Raw genomic sequence first — 6,364 nt, forward strand, 5'->3', positions numbered from 1 at the left:
TGTGAGTTCTGAGCAGTGCGTTTCAGATTTCCCATAAATCATTATTGTATATGTAAATACAACCTTTGGTAAATTGGCAGCTACTCTATTGATCTTTCAGGGGTCGGGAGAACTATTGAACAGTGTATTTTCATGAAAATGTGCTCAAGCTGCTCTGGAATGAGGTTTGTTGACGAATGTGTTTTGCTCAACATTTAACTTTTGTAACACCGGCAGGGACAAAAGAGCTGCCAGGTGTAGAACGGATCTATGTGCAGGGTTTATTATTGCAAACAAACAAAACATAAAGAACTACGTGCTAAGGAACACAAAGCACCAGGAAACATGAGGATCAAAAGAACACAGACCATCAACATGTACAACAACCAACAAGGAAACACAAGGGCTATTTATACACAAGATAACAAGGGCTAACAAGGGACAGGTGAAGGCGATTAGTTGCTATGGGAACAAACAAGGCAAACTATAGAAACTAATAAGGCAGGCACTGAAACAAAGGAAACAGGAACTAAACACAGGAATTCAGAACACAGGAACAAAAGAGTATCCATAAAAGAGTAGGCGAGAATTACCTGTGTGACGTACTAATTCTCGCGAGATTCGGATGTGCGTATACTTATAGTGTGTTCGAATATGCCTACTTACCTACTATATAGTAGGAGAAAACAGTATGTGAAAGGAGTAGTATGTCTGAAACCTCAGTATTCATAAAGAGTAGGCAAGAAGTTCCCGGATGACTTACTGCTTCAGCCCAGATTCTGAAGCATCCATAGATGGATACTTTTCTATCCCAGGAGGCCACGGGAGAGGATACGTCATAATCGAACATCGCGGAGATCAGCGACGCAGGTGTTTTCAAATGTGAGTAAACACTGTTCCTTGTGTTAAAATCGCAAGTGTTGAACTACTGTTGAATTGTTGAAGGTGTAAAGACGTTAGAAAGTATTTAGTATAGTTGTGATTTTTCTGTAAAAACAAGTTTTATTATGTATAACTAACAGGGGAGCTTATTTAAAATGTCTATTTACATCTGACAGGAACATATTCTATACGTATTGCAGATGAGCACATCACAACATGAAATAGACATCTGAGTGATGAATGCGTGCTATTATGCAGAATTCACTGTTGTCAACACGGTTTACATTAGATAAATGAGCTGTAAGGTGAATAAACTAATCTATAAAGTAACTAAACGTTATAAGTTATCTATTTTATTTGTCCATTAGTAGGCTACTGTTGATAAATTGAGGAACATTTCTGTTGGATAAAGAGTGAGTTAACACTTCAGCAACAACCTCAACATGTAAATGTAGTGTTGAGCTCATAAATCACAGAGGTAACGTGAATCTTGTCTGGATGTTACAGGGTCAGATGAACAGATGTGTGTTGAAGTGGCTGAAGAAGGCTTTGAGTGAGTACACTACAGAAATTAATAACAAAAGCAATTTAAATCAAGTTGTAGTTTATTTTAATTATTGTCATTTCAAACAGAGCTATTACAGCACTTTTCTTGATATCTTGATATCTGTGCATTTGCTCCAGAGCTTTTGTGGTGGACCAGGGCCCAATGACAGCTGCATTTGTGGAAAAAAGGGGGGAAACCTGAAATAAAAATATAAAGTAAAATAATTGTGTTACTTCTAATACAGAAATCAAATTACATTGTGCTGTTAAAATGACTGCTTTTGTATTATGTTTGTCCATTTTTGTAGGATCTGAAATGTCAGCAGACTGGTGTGAGCACTGAGGATGAAGAACACAGAGCTGAATCCTGGAAACGGTGCCATGGATGAAACCCTCCATCACTCCACCTGTCCTTATGAGTCCCTCCATTACTCCACCGGCCCTTACGAGACCCTCCATCACTCCACCTGTCCTTATGAGACCCTCCATCACTCCACCTGCCCTTACGAGAACCTCCATCACTCCACCTGTCCTTATGAGACCCTCCATCACTCCACCTGGCCTTACGAGACCCTCCATCACTCCACCTGCCCTTATGAGACCCTCCATCACTCCCCCTGGCCTTACGAGACCCTCCATCACTCCACCTGCCCTTATGAGACCCTCCATCACTCCACCTGCCCTTACAAGACCCTCCATCACTCCACCTGCCCTTACGAGACCCTCCATCACTCCACCTGCCCTTACGAGACCCTCCATCTCTCCACCTGCCCTTACGAGACCCTCCATCACTCCACCTGCCCTTACGAGACCCTCCATCACTCCACCTGGCCTTACGAGACCCTCCATCACTCCACCTGGCCTTACGAGACCCTCCATCACTCCACCGGCCCTTACGAAACCCTCCATCTCTCCACCTGCCCTTACGAGACCCTCCATCACTCCACCTGCCCTTACGAGACCCTCCATCACTCCACCTGGCCTTACGAGACCCTCCATCACTCCACCTGGCCTTACGAAACCACTCCACCGGCCCTTACGAAACCCTCCATCACTCCACCTGCCCTTACGAGACCCTCCATCACCCCACCTGGCCTTACGAGACCCTCCATCACTCCACCTGGCCTTACGAGACCCTCCATCACTCCACCTGCCCTTACGAGACCCTCCATCACTCCCCCTGGCCTTACGAGACCCTCCATCACTCCACCTGCCCTTACGAGACCCTCCATCACTCCACCTGCCCTTACGAGACCCTCCATCACTCCACCTGCCCTTACGAGACCCTCCATCACTCCACCTGCCCTTACGAGACCCTCCATCTCTCCACCTGCCCTTACGAGACCCTCCATCACTCCACCTGCCCTTACGAGACCCTCCATCACTCCACCTGGCCTTACGAGACCCTCCATCACTCCACCTGGCCTTACGAGACCCTCCATCACTCCACCTGTCCTTACGAGACCCTCCATCACTCCACCTGCCCTTACGAGACCCTCCATCACCCCACCTGGCCTTACGAGACCCTCCATTACTCCACCTGCCCTTAAGAGACCCTCCATTACTCCACCTGCCCTTAAGAGACCCTCCATTACTCCACCTGCCCTTACGAGACCCTCCATCACTCCACCTGCCCTTACGAGACCCTCCATCACTCCACCTGCCCTTACGAGACCCTCCATCACTCCACCTGGCCTTACGAGACCCTCCATCACTCCACCTGCCCTTCCGAGACCCTCCATCACTCCACCTGCCCTTATGAGACCCTCCATCACTCCACCTGCCCTTACGAGACTCTCCATCACTCCACCTGCCCTTACGAGACCCTCCATCACTCCACCTGGCTTTATGAGACTCTCCATCACTCCACCTGCCCTTATGAGACCCTCCATCACTCCACCTGCCCTTATGAGACCCTCCATCACTCCACCTGCCCTTATGAGACCCTCCATCACTCCACCTGGCCTTATGAGACCCTCCATCACTCCACCTGCCCTTATGAGACCCTCCATCACTCCACCTGCCCTTACGAGACCCTCCATCACTCCACCTGCCCTTACGAGACCCTCCATCACTCCACCTGGCCTTACGAGACCCTCCATCACTCCACCGGCCCTTACGAAACCCTCCATCTCTCCACCTGGCCTTACGAGACCCTCCATTACTCCACCTGCCCTTAAGAGACCCTCCATTACTCCACCTGGCCTTACGAGACCCTCCATCACTCCACCTGCCCTTATGAGACCCTCCATCACTCCACCTGGCCTTACAAGACCCTCCATTACTCCACCGGCCCTTACGAAACCCTCCATCTCTCCACCTGGCCTTACGAGACCCTCCATTACTCCACCTGCCCTTAAGAGACCCTCCATTACTCCACCTGGCCTTACGAGACCCTCCATTACTCCACCTGCCCTTAAGAGACCCTCCATCACTCCACCTGGCCTTACGAGACCCTCTATTTTAGAGAAAGGACACAGGTGCTTAGGAGGCTATAGTTCTCGCCCTGGAGCGTCGGTCAGAACGCAGGACAGGAGGCAGGAATCAGTTTGAACACTTTACTTAACTTCCTTTGGCAGCACAGACATACATTAGACAGCAGATTTGAATGTAGTAGTTGCCTCTCAGCTTATATTGATGGAAGTGATTGGTTTACATTATGTAATTGAGTGTATGTGTGTAGCTGAAAACAAACAAAACAGTAATAAATGTCACTGTATAAAGTTGCATTATTGATGAAGTCTATCAGCTTAACATTATATCTAGCACAATATACCATCTTAACCAGGTGACTAATAACTCGTGAGTCACCATTCCCTAACATAATCTGTACAGAACAAATAATGATATATCTGTTTAAATAATACAAGTGCAACACTTAAATCAGTTACAGTTAAATCAGTCAAATACAACCTGCATAAGCATTCTACAATGACGTTCATTCTTTGCTAACTACACGGCATGACTCGTCATTTCTCTCGAGTGGATTTATGACCCAAATACTCGATTATTCCTAGCTATTCACATATATAATCGATCTTAAACAAGTATGGGGTAAAACTCACTTTTCTCATAAGGACGTACACAGTTATTAATTCTCAACACGAACACCGCACCGCAACTTCTGGAACAGTCTTGCGGTTGAGCGCAGCTGTTTATATCACGCGCATTTCTCATGCGCATTTCTCGTGTATGCATCCACCAATGGCCACTAAATGGCGCCTTTGCGCTACCTTTGTAACACCCTCCATCTCTCCACCTGCCCTTACGAGACCCTCCATCACTCCACCTGCCCTTACGAGACCCTCCATCACTCCACCTGCCCTTACGAGACCCTCCATCACTCCACCTGCCCTTACGAGACCCACCTGCCCTTACGAGACCCTCCATCACTCCACCTGCCCTTACGAGACCCACCTGCCCTTACGAGACCCTCCATCACTCCACCTGCCCTTACGAGACCCTCCATCACTCCACCTGCCCTTATTGCCTCAGATTGTGACGCACGGTGCAGCATGCAACAACCTCAGGCACAAAGGCATGGCTCACCTCTGGCTGTGAAGAAAATAGAGCACCAGCTTGTTTTCAGCATGCCAAAGGCTCGCTCTACTATGCTTCGCTCACAGGAGTGTTTGCTGTTGAGATGAGCCTCACAGGTTCTGTACAGGCTCTCTGTATGAGGTGATGAGGGAGACGGTGCACTCAGGCAAAGATAGCCTCGATGTCCCTTTCCCATCCATGATCAGATCCTAGTCTGACTGCAGCCATGAGGGACATGATGGATGGCAGAGACAGGTGAAGGTGGGAACGGTGGTCAGATGATTCATCAGAATAAAGCCGCAGAATGAGATCCGCTGTGTTGAGATGGCAGTAGGATGTGGGGTTCACTGCCTGTAAATATGTGATTGTTAGAACAATAAGTTTGAATAAAGCTTTGTTTCATGTGTGGTTGACTTGTGTTTATATATTTATTTATTGTGATGGTTACTTTTTTTCACTCTTTTACTCATTTATTCATGCTTCTTATTGTTGTCAGTAAATAAAATATAATTAATTTAATTAATGCATTAATTCATTGCTTGACTGAACATTGAGATGTGTTCACTGCATTTATCTAGTGTGTATTCATGCATAGCTATGTCATATAACAAAACAAATTACACGTTGCTTGTTTTACTAAAATAGACCTATATCATTTTCAGTAAAAAATAATAATAATAATAAAAAAGTAATATAATTAAGTATTGGTCAGCATTTATCATTATTATTGTGCATAAGTGTTGGGGTGGGCTAGCAATGCAATTCATTTTGGGGGTAATCTTAATTTTTAAGGAGTGATGCTTGAGTTTTCCCAGAATCAATTTTTTTTCCAATTAACTTTTGCTTGTGGGTAAACATTTTTGCATATAAAATTAAGAAATGAACAACATATTCAAGAGATGACGATTTGGGGATTTGGTAAAAAAAAATATTATATCTAAGGATAAAACTGTGGGTTAAAAATATAAGAACTTATTGGTTATACTACAATGACAAAATAAATGGGCTGCTGTTTCTTCAACAAGACCACAATGAGCAAGTTTCATCAATCGATATTTACAGATAGATGAGTTAAAGCTGTCGCTCATATCTTTTAAGTTGCTGCGCTTGTGATAACATCGTACGTCACGTGATAACGTTAACATGACGGATGATGTACGGATTACATTCATACTTAACGAGATCAGGCTATATAGTCCCTAACTCTTTTAGGCTTGTTAAGTACTTATTGAAATTATGTACCTATTCAGTGAGTATGCGGTTTCGGACGCAGCCCTAGTCACATTTTGGCTCTCATTCCCTCTTCACTAATCTTCAACCGGTTTATGGAAGTAGGCTACATTTTGAATTCTAAAAAACGTGGGACAATTTGTGACAGACAGTTAATTTTACGGCTCTACTGGATCCGCAAAGGCCA

This window comes from Rutilus rutilus (assembly GCF_951802725.1).
Source record: "Rutilus rutilus genome assembly, chromosome: 2".
Lineage (NCBI taxonomy): Eukaryota > Metazoa > Chordata > Actinopteri > Cypriniformes > Leuciscidae > Rutilus > Rutilus rutilus.